Genomic DNA, 13,122 nt, shown 5'->3' with positions numbered 1-13,122 from the left:
ACTCTGACTTCTGAACAGGGGGATAGAGGCCCAAAGCCAGGTGGGACCATTGTCCCCTCTCAGTGCTGCTTCCCCACCCCACCCTCCACTGCCAAAGACCACTGGACACACACTGACCACCCAGCCTCAGTTTCTCCAGGGGGCCCTTCCCATGCAGGGGCTACCAAGGAAGCATCTGCAGGGCTGCTCCAAAGCTTCAGTGCCTGGGCATGCTGACTAATAATTAAGCCCCTACAAACTGCCTGTAGATAAGCAGAATCCCTGCATTTATACAGCCCTGCATGCATTTCAAAGCCTTTTCACATATATTATCTCATATGATCTCAAACAATAATCCTATTGGGTAGTTACTAGGAAGAATATGAATGTCCTTATTTTGCAGAGGAGAAAACCAAACCTCAGAGAGGAAAGAGTCTTGTCCGAGGTCACACAGCGTGTGGAGGTCAGAGCCTAGAACGCAGGTTCCTAATAATTTGTGGCTCTTAATTATCCCTTTGCCCAGGAGCCTGGAATAGCCTCTACAGAACAAACCCTCTCAGCTCTTTTGCCCATGTTACAGGTGAGGAGGCCAACGATCAGAGAAGTTAAGTAACAGTCTTGTGTCACATAGATTCTTCAGGACATAACACTGGTCTCTTTGACCAATCTGACCTTAATCCCTATTCTTAGGCTCTCCTTGGGTTACCTAAGGCTCCTTCTCAGACCCCAAAACTTCAGAACCTCTTCCTTGGAGTCCAGGACTACTAGAGATCTCCTTTTTCTATGGCTTTCTGCATTCCCAATTCACATTCACTCGCACATTCATTTGACAGACATCCACTGAGTCCCTCCTGTGTGCATGGCATTATGAATTCCACAGTGGACAGTGGGTCAATCTCCTGCTCTGGAGGATCTAGCCCTGGCTGGGGAAACCTGGGAAGGCTCCCTGGAGGAAGGGGCACCCAAGATGAATTTTGAAAGATGAGTTGGGAGCAGGCAGCAGAGAAGGAAGAATGTTGCAAGCAGAAAGAGCCAGAGGCAAGAGAGAGCAGCACCTGTTCAGAGATGCTGTAAGTGTAGCAGCTTGGCTAGAGGACAGAAGAGAGTTAAGGCTCATGCAGTGCTGGAGAGGGGCCTGTGGCAGGGTAGTGACCCTGTCAGGTCTGTTAAGTGTGCTATGGGCCCTCCCTGGCGGTCCAGTGGTTAAGACTTAGCTTTCCAGTGCAGGAGGTACTGGTTGAATCTCTGGTCAGGGAAGTAAGATCCCACATACCTTGTGTTCAAAAAACCAAAACATGAAACAGAAGCAGTATTGTAACAAATTCAATAAAGGCTTTAAAAAATGGTCCACATCAAAAAAAAGGGGGGCGGGGATGCTATGGAGGCTGTGTGGAGGGTGGGGCTGGCCCTGGGGACATGTGTTCCCAGGTCCCTTCTGGTCTAGGACCTTTGGAATTGGGCTTACAGGCTGTGGGGATGTGGGAGTGTCCTTCCAGCGGACTCTTGGCTGAGCCTGGGGATACTTCGGAGGCCAGGGGTAGGAGGGCAGTTTGTGGATGGGGTAAGATGTGAGAGCCAAAGCTTCCCCCGCAAGTGGTCCCCGATCAGGTACTCATTTGAGAGCAAGCAGAAGGAAGGACATTTTAGAAAATGGGTACATCATGTGCATAGGCCCAGAGGCAAAACAGAGCAAGACCAGTGGGGAGCTAGAGACCTTCAATGTGACTACAGTGTTGGGGGGTGCGGGCGGCGGTGGTGCTCTGGGCTGGGTGCAGTCACTACTGTGCTTTAGTGGGAGTGAACTCAGGCCTTAACGGGTGAGAGTCCTGGGGCTCTGCAGGTGGTCCTCTGAAGTCCTACTCCCAGCTCCTACTGCCATGTGTCCTGGGGCAAATCATGCCATCTCTCTGGTTCTCAGTTTTCTCCTCTATAAAATGGAATTGCTGTGAGGATTATACAAATAATACATGACACACTCAGCATATAATAAATACTCAATAAATGCAACCTATGTTATTATCTCTATCATTAGTATTATCATTATTAGCAGTTTTGCAGTGAGAAATCCAAGGAGGAGTACCACTTTGTAAGGGAGGAATCTCATTTTAAAAAGTAAAAACAAGTTGCAAATGTGCTTATCTGTAATCTCCACATTTACAGATACGTGTGAAATTTCATCTGCAACTGTTTTCTCAGGGTGTCATCCCATCCCAAATCAAATGATGATGTTGGATGTTGTTATAGGAATAGTAAGGGCATCACAGCAACTGGTAACAGGCTTGAGGCTGGGAGCGGGTGCAGGGGAGGGGAGGGGGCCTTTCTTAGTCCCTGGGGGGATGACAAGCCACATGTTTCAGAGTTGGGATGGCGGGGGACATTTCAAGGATTAGGAGTGACTCTACCTGCCCCAGTTAAGATGAGAGTTAGAATTAGCCACGTTTTGGGGCTTCCCTGGTGGCTCAGTGATAAAGAATCTACCTGTTGATGCAGGAGACAGGGGTTCAATCCCTGATCCAGTCTGATCCCACATGCTGTGGAACAACTAAGCTGGTGCACCACGACTATAGAACCTGTGCTCTAGAGTCCAGGAACCGCAACTGCTGAAGCCCATGAGCCCTGCAGCCCGACCTCTGCAACAGGAGAAATCACAGCAATGAGAAGCCCACCCACTGCAACTAGAAAGTAGTCCCCATTGCTGAAACTAGAGAAAACCCCTTGCAGCAATGAAGACCCAGCATAGCCAAAGGTAAAAAAAAAAAAAAAAAAAGAATCAGCCACGTTTTTCTGGACTGAATGCTGTAAACAGTCTGGGATCTAGCCCCCTGCCTCCAGAAGTTTATCATCTTCTAGAGTTATAGATTAATCTCATAGAATCTGAATTGTTTCAGCGAAGGGATTACGATTTTTCAGGTATTAACAGTGAAACCCATAGCTCCGACATGGTCAGACAGGTGATCAAGGACCGATAAGCCTGTGCTCCAGAGTCCTGCCTAGTTGGAATCCCGCCTCCATTTCTGCAGCTCTGGGCCTTAGACAAGCTACTTCTCTGAATTTTGGTTTCCTTGCCTATATACCTGAACCAATAATCAGACCTATCTCAAGGGTTGTGTTAAGATTCAAAGGAATAACTCCTATACAGTGCTTGACATGAGCCCTGCCACATGATCAGGGCTCAAAAACTGGCCGTGGTCATTGCTGATATGATGTGCTTCTCCTTCTGGGAAACTAGATGGCCAATCTCAGGTAGACTGCCCATGGAGAGGGGCAAGAGGCTGGGGCGCTCTGTCTGGGGATTAACAGGTGTTTCAACCAGACTACTGTCCCCTTAGGCAATGGCAGGTTGCAGGAAGGGTCCAGGCTCAGAAAAACCACTGTGCCTGCAAGGGGATGGGAATCTCTGACTTCAACTGGGGAACAAATTGGGCCTTGGCCTCAGCTTTGAGGACTGGGAAGGAGGACAAATCAGCCACAGGCTGGACAAATCAGCACACAAGATATGGAGCCTGGGGCAGGGCGAGGTCTGTATTGGGAGTATGGGTCTACCACCTTGGCGGAGGCAGGGAGCAAGGCCAATCATTTTCTAGGCCTTCTGAAATTCAGAAACATGAAATTAAAAAAAAAAAAAAAAACAGCACACACATAAAGAAATGGTTTTTTGCAGCTGTTTTGGCATTTGGGGAGTAATTTACCAACTTGGAGTTCAAGTTAATGAAGTTGGGGGTAGGCAGCTTCCATGGGAGTTCTGCTTCCTAGCAGTCTGTGTTCACCCAGCCAGCAAGGAGGGCCGAGTGGGTGGTCGGTGGGGAACATTAACAGTAACAAGTTGTGTATTTGTCATCAGAATTGAGCCCCCTGGCACAGGGGTAGTGCCTATGGCTGTTCAATGATGCATTTGTCATGTGGCCACTGACACAATCAATTGACCCCCTTACACACCGGTGTTTACCAGCCATTGTATAAATATTTCACCCCTCCCCAGCTGACACATAATCTCTTCTTTGCTGCCTCTGACAAATGAACATTTCTCTGTAGACTCTTAAATGAGTATGTGTCACAGCTATGTCACTGATTAATTTTTTTTTACCATCACGAACAACGATGCATAGAAATGTAACTTATATTCATTTCCCGGCTTGAGCCCAGCTGTCTAAAAAATTCCAGCAGCAGCTATGACTGACAGACAGCTATCCCAGTGCTTGGGCATGCTGACATGTGGTTGTGTGAGTGCCAGCTTGTTAATTACAGGCTTTTTCTTCCGGCCTGGCTGCTGAGTAACCAGCCACAGGGACCTTAATCACTGTTGGGACCAGGAAGGGCCTGCCTGCTTCAGAAGGCCCTAGGGGCTGGCTCCCCCACCCAGCCTAAACACACACATTTTTTCTCCTCCAAGCACTGGCCACCTTTTCCTCTGGGTTTTGGCTTGGGAACACCCCTGAAGTTACCTTGGTTACACTCATCGCCACTTTGAACTCTTCACCCACTGATCTGTGAGATCATGAGGGTAGGGGCTGAGTTTTAAATACTAAGCATGGGTTGGATGTGCCAAAAATATTTGCAGACATTAAATCAACTACAGTGTAATTATTGAACAATGTACCAGACACTTGACATGTACTGTTCATTTCATCTTTCCAATGAGTATTCTTGGAGCCTAAAGACCTGAGGCTAGAGGAAAAGGTGACCATTAACTGGGGGAAAAAATGGAGTGTGTGCTTAGACTGGGGTGGAAAGCCAACCCCAGGAGCCCTTGGAAGCTGCCATTCCTGGGCCCAACAGTGATTAAGGTGCTTGTGGATGGCTGCCTGGCAGCTGGGCCAAGTTGAAGTTCAGGTTCTAGCAGTGGAGGACTAGAGGTTCCAAGGGTAGGTGCTATTTGTGCCTTGGTTTGCAGCTGAGAAAACTAAAGGACAGTCCTTGCCATTGGACTGGCTAAGAGCCTGTGTTGTGGACCCCAGAGCCTGCACATCTAACCGTTCTCTGTCAATCTCCCCATCCCAGCCATCCTTCCCCGGGGCTGCCTTAGTGTCTCCTGCACTACAGCTCACCTCCCCTCCTGTCCTTTCCTCTCCTTCACATTTTCCTCTTCCTGGCAGATTCCCGAGTCACCTTGGGCTTCAGAGCAGACTCAGCATCCCTGCCCCCACCCCGACCCTGTCCATCTGCTGCTTCCCCTCCCCGCCCACCCACCCACTGGCACAGGACTGAGGCTTCAGCCGGTGTCTAGGCTGCTCACACCCCACCGCCTGTCTCCTGGCACCTGTGTCCCATGCACCTGTGTCCCTTCTCTGATGTCATGTAGCCACTGGCTGGGAGCCAAGAGCACGACTCCTGGGGGCACTTCCGATAGATTAACTCACTCACACCAGCTCTGCCATCGCCCACAAGGCTCTCAAGGGACTGGCCTGAGGGAATTCTCTGGCGGTCCAGTGGTTAGGACTCAGAATTTTCACTGCTGTGGGCCTGGGTTCCATCCTAGTTGGGGAATTAAGATCCCGCAAGCCTCGTATTGTGGGCAAAAAAGAGAGAGACTGATCTGAGAAATAGAGACCCCTCCCCTGCCTAATGTCATGTCCCTAGAGTCCACACAAGTCAATCAAAACCACTGATGTACATAGTAAGGTAGAGAACCTGGAATGGGGGACACTGTGAATCCCAGTTTCTCTGTTTACCTACTTGTATCCTTGGGCAACTCACCCCTTATCTTCCTGTCTTTGACACGGGAGACCCTGGTATAACACTGGGCTATTATAAAGGTGAAAAGAGCTCCCATGGAGCAGCAACAGGCAGGCGCCTAGCATGCAGTAGGTACACAGGAAATGGCAGACCTTTCAAGGAAAGGACTTCCAAAACTGTCCCATCCTGACCAATCATCTCCCATCAGAGAAGAAAGGCTGGTCAAACATGTCTCCTGAATCACACGCAGCTGCTTGTTGATACCCAGTGGAACTAGGAGGCAGCCCTCTGAGACCCCATGTACCATGTACCACCTTCTCCACTCCTGGACTGAGTGGTGTGGGAAGAAGGGCAGCCCCAGGGAATGAGATGAAACTGCTGGGGGTGGAGTTGCCCAGAGGATCTCCTCTCACTTTCAATAAGCATCATCCAGAATGAAGGCTACATATGAATACTCAGTCCTGAATGAAGGACATGTTTATGTGCATTATTCTGCTGAAAAGTCCCCCAAACACTCTGAGTTAGGTATAACTGACCTCATTATACTGATAAAGAAATTGAGACCCGAGAGGTTCAGGAAACTATAAAAAGTCACACAGAACCAGAGCTCACTTGAACTTGGGTCTATTTCCTTCCCAATTAAGGGCTCTTTACTCCCACCATATGCTGCCTCCCCCAGCTCTCCTTCCCCACTATGCACAGAAGCGAGCTCCAGGGAGTAGGCACCTACTGTTCAATGATGTCACCCAGGGCCTGTGTTATGACATCACAGCCCCAGTGGGCCTGCCCTGCCCCACCTGTGGGGACTTAGTGACGCCGAGCGCGAGGTCGGGGGGAGGAAAAGCCCAGATGACGCAGTACCGGGTAGGAACCAGGATGACAGCAGGTCCAGGGAGGGGGCTGATGCAAGAGAGGGGCCCACACAATGGGTCCTTCAGTTTCAGGGGTGGCTGTGCCTTCCCCCATACGTTTCCTTGTTCGAAATGGAGCATGGAGCCCCGGAAATCAGGACAAAAGCACCACCCACAGCTCTGGTCTCGATGACTCAGACTCCACCTCCCACAGCCTCCTCCTGTGTGTGCTTCTGAATGTGTGTGTACCCGAGCATGTGTCCCGCCAGAGCATGAGGCTGTCAGCTGTGCATGCATGTGTGTGCACATGCACACACAGGGATGAGCCCACCTGTGTTCGTCTGCAGACCTGTTTCCAAGCCCAAGCCTGCAGGATACGATGACCAGCAGGGTCAGTGATGCTCATAACGTTAACAGCAGACGCACTTCATATGTTCAAAGGCACTGTCCTAAGCATTTTATATTTTGCATAGTGTGGAATCCATACAACAGCCTTTTGACTTGAGTACCATCATTATTCCCACTCTACTGATGAAACCAAGGCTCAGAGAAGTCATACTTCTTTTCCCAGGTCACACAGCCAGGAAATGATGTAATTTTCAGATGCCAAAGCCTGGGCCCAACAACATGTGCTTTTCTCCTTGCTCCCTCTAGGGGGTTTGGAGAAAAGATTCCAAGGGTCCTTTGTATCCAGGGTGTCTGAAGGAACTGGGGCTGGAAGCCATAGTCTTGAAGAAGGGGGCAAATAACACAGAGATGCTTGAGCAGGAGGGGGCAGGGCAGCTGTCTCTCAGAACAGGTGTCAGAGAAGCTGTGACAGCCACTTAGAACCACAGTGGCAAGCCTCCTTTACATGGCGATTTGCATATATTTGCATGCATTTGCATCACCAAATCTGTGGGATCGGCCCTAATGGTCCCTGCCTAGGAAGACTGGCAGAAGCTAAGAGGGTGGGAGTGAGGAGGAGGGCCTGGGGAATTCGGGGAAGGGAAAGAGGAAAAAGGCAGTGCTGTGGAAGCAATGGGAGGTGCTGGGCACAGCGAAGAGACAGTTTCTAGGGGAAAGCAGGAAGATTCTCTCCCCTGTGCCCTGAGTCCTTCCCCTGAGGGCAGTGCAGAAGGGATAGCACATTTAGAAATCGGAGAGAACAGAGGAGGGTGCGGGACCTAAATTAGTGAGTAGCGCTCAAGAGGAAGGCCTAGGCTGAGGCCTGAGTTGGAACCCCCAGCCCTAGGTCTCGGAAAGGCTGGCAGGAGGACAGGGGAGGGCCTGGCCCTGTTGTCTCCCGGCTGGGGCGGCTGCCCACTCAGCTGCTGGAGCTCAGTGGTTCTGTGTTGGGGCGCCATCTAGTGGAAATATTTAAGAAGGCTCCCCTTCCATCCTCAGTTCAGTTCAATCGCTCAGTAGTGTCCGACTCTTTGCGACCCCTGCACTGCTGCACGCCAGGCTTCCCTCTCCATCACCAACTCCCGGAACTTGCTTAAACTAATGTCTATCGAGTCGGTGATGCCATCCAACCATTTCATCCTTTGTCGTCCCCTTCTCCTCCCGCCTTCAATCTTTCCCACCATCAGGGTCTTTTCAAACGAATCAGGTCTTCGCATCAGATGGCCAAAGTGTTGGAGTTTCAGCTTCAGCATCAGTCTTTCCAATGAATATTCAGGACTGATTTCCTTTAGGATGGACTGGTTAGATCTCCTTGCAGTTGAAGGACCTCTCAAGAGTCTTCTCCAACACACCACAGTTCAAAAGCATTATTTCTTCTGCGATTATTTTTCTTTATTGTCTAACTCTCACATCCATACATGACTACTGGAAAAACCATAGCTTTGACCAGATGGACATTTGTCAGCAAAGTAATGTCTCTGCTTTTTAATATGCTGTCTAGGTTGGTCATAGCTTTTCTTCCGAGGAACAAGTGTCTTTTAATTTCATGGCTGCAGTCACCATCTGCCCCTTCCTCTAATGGCCTGCAGAAAATGAGTATCAATTTTGCCCCTGTGCAAGAGGCACAGTGTGGACCACGGTCCTGCAGCCTGCCTGGGAATTACAACTTTCCAGAGGATTGCCAGCAGGGAGCTTCCTCTCGGGCTCAGGTGAGGCTAAGATAGACCAATATAGCTAAATGATGAGGAGCTTAAGCCTTAAAATCAGAAGAACATGGCTGTGCCAGTACTAATATTGTGACTTTTGCAAATTAACCTCTGAATCAGTTACCTCATCCGTCAAAGGGGGATGATAATCTTTACTTGTGGGACTGACAGGGGTGAATATACGTTAAGAGCTTATTAGTGGGATCAGGACTAGGGAAAAGCAAGTGAGGTCCCTGGGACACAAAATTTAAGGGCACAAAACTTGAGGACACTGAGGCACCCTCTTAGGCCCCTCATTCTTTCCCCTCTTGTCCTGGCCTTCCTTGCGAGCACATTGCCTGGCAGTGGGGGAGCTATTGCTGGTGATATTATCATAGCATTACTGCCTAGAGGATGCTGAGCCTTGGGGAGACAGCCCTACCCCCCAAGGCATAGAAGGCCCCATCTGACCTGGCCTGTCAAGGGTGTGAAGCAAATTTGGAGGCCAGAGAGCTGAGGGGGTGCTCCCCAATGAGTCAGGAATGGAGAGGAAAGCACAGACAGATAGGATGGAGGGGGATATTAGGTCACAAACCTCGTGTGGCTTCTCAGATTCCCTGTGCCCAACTGATAGACAAGGACGGGACACAGGCCTGATTCACAGAGGGTCACTGTGATATGCTGTTGAGAGCTGGAAGTGGACTGCGGCCACGTCATGCCTCTCTCAGGGTGACCCCAAAGAGCATCCATGGGGATTTTCCTGGTGGTCCAGTGGTTAGCACTCTGTGCTTCCACTGTAGGGGGCACAGTTTTGATCCCTGGTCAGGGAACTAAGTACAATGCGTGCTGGCAAGAAATTAGGTAAATATATAAATATATTATATATAATATATACATGTATATGGAGGAGGCACTGGCTACCCACTCCAGTACTCTTGCCTGGAGAATCCCATGGCTGGAGGAGCCTGGTAGGCTGCAGTCCATGGGGTCGTGAAGAGTCGGCCATGACTGAGCAACTTCACTTTCACTTTTCACTTTCATGCATTGGAGAAGGACGTGGCAACCCACTCCAGTGTTCTTGCCTGGAGAATCCCAGGGACGGGGATGCCTGGTGGGCTGCTGTTTGTGGAGTCGCACAGAGTCAGACACAACTGATGTGCCTTAGCAGCAGCAGCAGCATACATGTATATATTATAAATATATATAGATAATTTTTTTAAGCTATCAATAGGGAAAGGAAGGGAAGTCCCACCCAATGTGCAAAGCTTTGAAGGGTACATTTGGTCCAGAAGAAGAGATGGATGGAGGTGTGGATATTCCCTGATTCCTGGGAAATGAATGTCTTGGCCGGTTGGTCAGGAGCCTGGAATGAACAAGACCAGGATAGATAGCAAACAGGATGGGGGAACAGTAGATGGACAGACCCTGGGAGGGGGCATCATGTGTGCACACTTCTGGACTTAGGTAAACACGCTGCAGGGCATCCTTTGCTGGGAGGCTCTGAACCAGGCAAATAGAATGGTTCATGAGGCGGGGCCTCTCTTCCTGCCCACCCCAAGTGCCTGCACCACAGCCCTTGGACAGAGTATCTGTGGGCCAGAGATGAGCTTGCTGTGTATACCAGACAACACGGGCTCCCCTCACCAAGGCTGAGCTGCTTCTACCACGCAGGAGGCTCGACCCACCTACTGCAAGACCCACCTACTACAAGACCCACCCCAAGCGCGTGGCATAGAAGAGCCAGCCAAGCCATGATGGCAGGAGGATTGCCCTGAACCCCTTCCTTCCACCCTGAAGCAGACTGTCATTCATCCTTCCTGGAACCAGTGAGTGCTCAGGATTCACACTTGTCTTCCTTGTCTACGGAGCCTCCACAGAGAAGGTACAGTAGTGGGGCCAGCTAAGACTTTTACACTTTCAGTTATTACATTTAGGGCTTTCATCCCCCTTTTTTTTTTAATATATGGTATGAGGTAATCATGGGATGCTGATCAGCAGATTCATCACTCTTATGCACTTGTACCACAGCACCCACAAGCAGTCGGCCTGGCAGAACATCGGAGCAACCTGTTGAATGCTCAGAAGATGCCAGCAGCGGTACAACACCTGTGGGTTTGGACCTTGACAGGGTACTTGCTTTGAATAGCACTGTGTCCCCTCTACCTGGAAATTACAGGTCTCAGAACCCACGTGGAAGTGGACTATCTCACTCTCAGATGTGCACAACTTTTCCTTCTTGTCCCCCGAACTTCAGGCTGTGCCAGTTAGAGGTCCTGGTTCCCAGAAAGGGAGAACTTACACCAGGGAACACAGTAATGTTTCCACTAAACCCAACCACCTGAAGCTCCTCACACTGGGGGTGTGCATGCACACCCAGTTGTTCAGTTGTGTCTGACTTTTTGTGACCCCATGGACTGTAGCCCTCCAGGCCCCTCTGTCCATGGGATTTCCCAGGCAAGAATACTGGACTGAGTTGCAAGTTCCTTCTCTAGGGGATCTTCCCCACCCAGGGATTGAACCCGCATCTCCTGCACTGCAGGCAGATTCTTTACCCACTGAGCCATCAGGGAAGCCCCTGTACCAGCGGACCAATAGCCAAAAAGGGCATCACTGTACTGTTCAAGGTTATTGATCCTGGTTGCCAGGAGGAAGTGTGGCTTTAGATAGAACACACATAGATACAATGAAGGCAGGGCAGGGTTCCCCCGGACCCAGTCAGGGGATTCATGGGCATCTCTTAGACTGTCCCATCAGTGCTAATTGACAATGGACAACCTCAGAAATGAAAATCCCAAAAGGGCAGATAATCAAAGAATCAGACCTTTCTGGGACAAGAGTCTGTATGATATCATCAGGCTAGTAGCCCAGATGGGCAAAGGGCTAGTTGAGGGGAGCGGGAGCAAGAGATGACATCATCAGTTTGGACTCAGGACCAGATATGGCTGTGGGTCCCCGGCTTGCTTCTTAACCCTCTCGCCTGTATCTTCCTTGAGATCCCATCTAGCACTATCTTAAAGGGGACTTGTTTACAGTGGACTGTACCTCCCTTTGAGGAAAAGGAAGGTGATGACAACTTTGTTCTCATGAAAGAAAATGGAGGCACCGTGTTGCAGTAGGTAAGTCAGGTAAAACCAGAAGGCTCAAGGGGATCTCAGCAGCTCCAGCGGTGGGCCGCCTGGAGACACAAACCTTTCTTCTCAAATGCCTTGATTACCTCCTTGCTCTCTCTGATGCTGCCCCTCTGCTTTTAGGTTTAGACGAAAGGCCACGCTGTGCAGTTGCCGAGTGCCAATCCGGGGCTGGACAACAGAACCCAGAAGCTTGGGGTGCACCTTGACACTCGGCGGGGCAGGGCTAGGTTGTGGGTAGGAACCGTGGGCCACTCCAAAGTGTGAGTCTCCTCATAGCCTTCAGCTGAAGCCCCATGCATGTTGCATGTTCACCGTGAAACGCAGCCAGGATCTCAGGGCAGTGCTCCTCCCCGCCTGCACATCTTTTCTGCCCCCTGTCCTCCTTTGTCTCACCCTTGGCCCCCTGGGTTTCACCTGAATCCTGGCCACAAACTGCTTCTAGAAGACCTAAGATGAGCGGTGTATGAGAGCAGTCTCCCCTCATGTGTCCCACGCCATGGTCACTGCTAGAGCCTGCCTGACCACTCTAGTCCTGCTGCCAAAGCCAAAGAAATGGAGACAAAGAATGGAGAAGGGAAGGGAGGGCAGGAACCAACCAAGGTCTTTCCAGTTGGGGTTTGTTGACAGAGGGGGTGGGCACCTGAGAAATGAAGGAGGGAGAGCAGAGAGGGTAGAACGCTGAGTCCCCCCAGCTTTGTGCAGTGGCAGTATCATAGCCAATGAGATTTATCCAAGGCTCAATTATTGCCAAATGGAAAAAAAAGGAAACTGAGTCCCAGTGAGAGTTGTCTTCTGTAAACAGGTCTATGCAGGGAGCTTTGGGGAAGGAGTGGCTGGAGCCCTGAGGTGAGAAGGGAGGACAATATTTGCATCTGGCGGACATGCCCATCCCCACAGAGCTGCAGGCGAGGTCCTCTGAGTCCCCTGCACATTCTTGGGAGGGGGAGTGTCTGATTCTCGGATGATGTGGACAGTAAAAACTGCAGAAGCAAGTAGGTAGTGCTGGGGGCGGGGGGCGGGGGTGGCGGGAAGGCAGCCTCAAGCAGAAGGTCCAGAGCAGCGAACAGTGACCACTCCCTTTGCTAGTGCAAGCAGAGGGGCTGAATGAGGGCTGAGCGACCTCCCTCCTACCTGAGATCCCTCCCTCTCCTCTGGCTCCTCCACACCCCCCAGTTTATAAACACTGCAGGTTTCTGGCACGACCCCATCTCCAGAGCACAGCTTTAAACTACAGTGGTGTTATGTGCCCCAGGAGGGACCGTCCCAGTGGCAATCTGGTGGTTTTCAGGGAGGCAGGGCAGGAGGAAGTTCAAGCAGAGACTAAGAGACCAAATGTCCCTAATGTCAGCTCTGGCCTCACCCTCCCTTTCTTTAGATGTGTGAGAAGTACTCCAGGCTGGGGCAGAAGTCCAGGCT

This window comes from Bubalus kerabau, chromosome 1 (assembly GCF_029407905.1).
Source record: "Bubalus kerabau isolate K-KA32 ecotype Philippines breed swamp buffalo chromosome 1, PCC_UOA_SB_1v2, whole genome shotgun sequence".
In the NCBI taxonomy this organism is placed as follows: domain Eukaryota; kingdom Metazoa; phylum Chordata; class Mammalia; order Artiodactyla; family Bovidae; genus Bubalus; species Bubalus kerabau.
The sequence above is the reverse complement of the archived record's forward strand: the minus strand, read 5'-3'. Positions refer to the sequence as shown.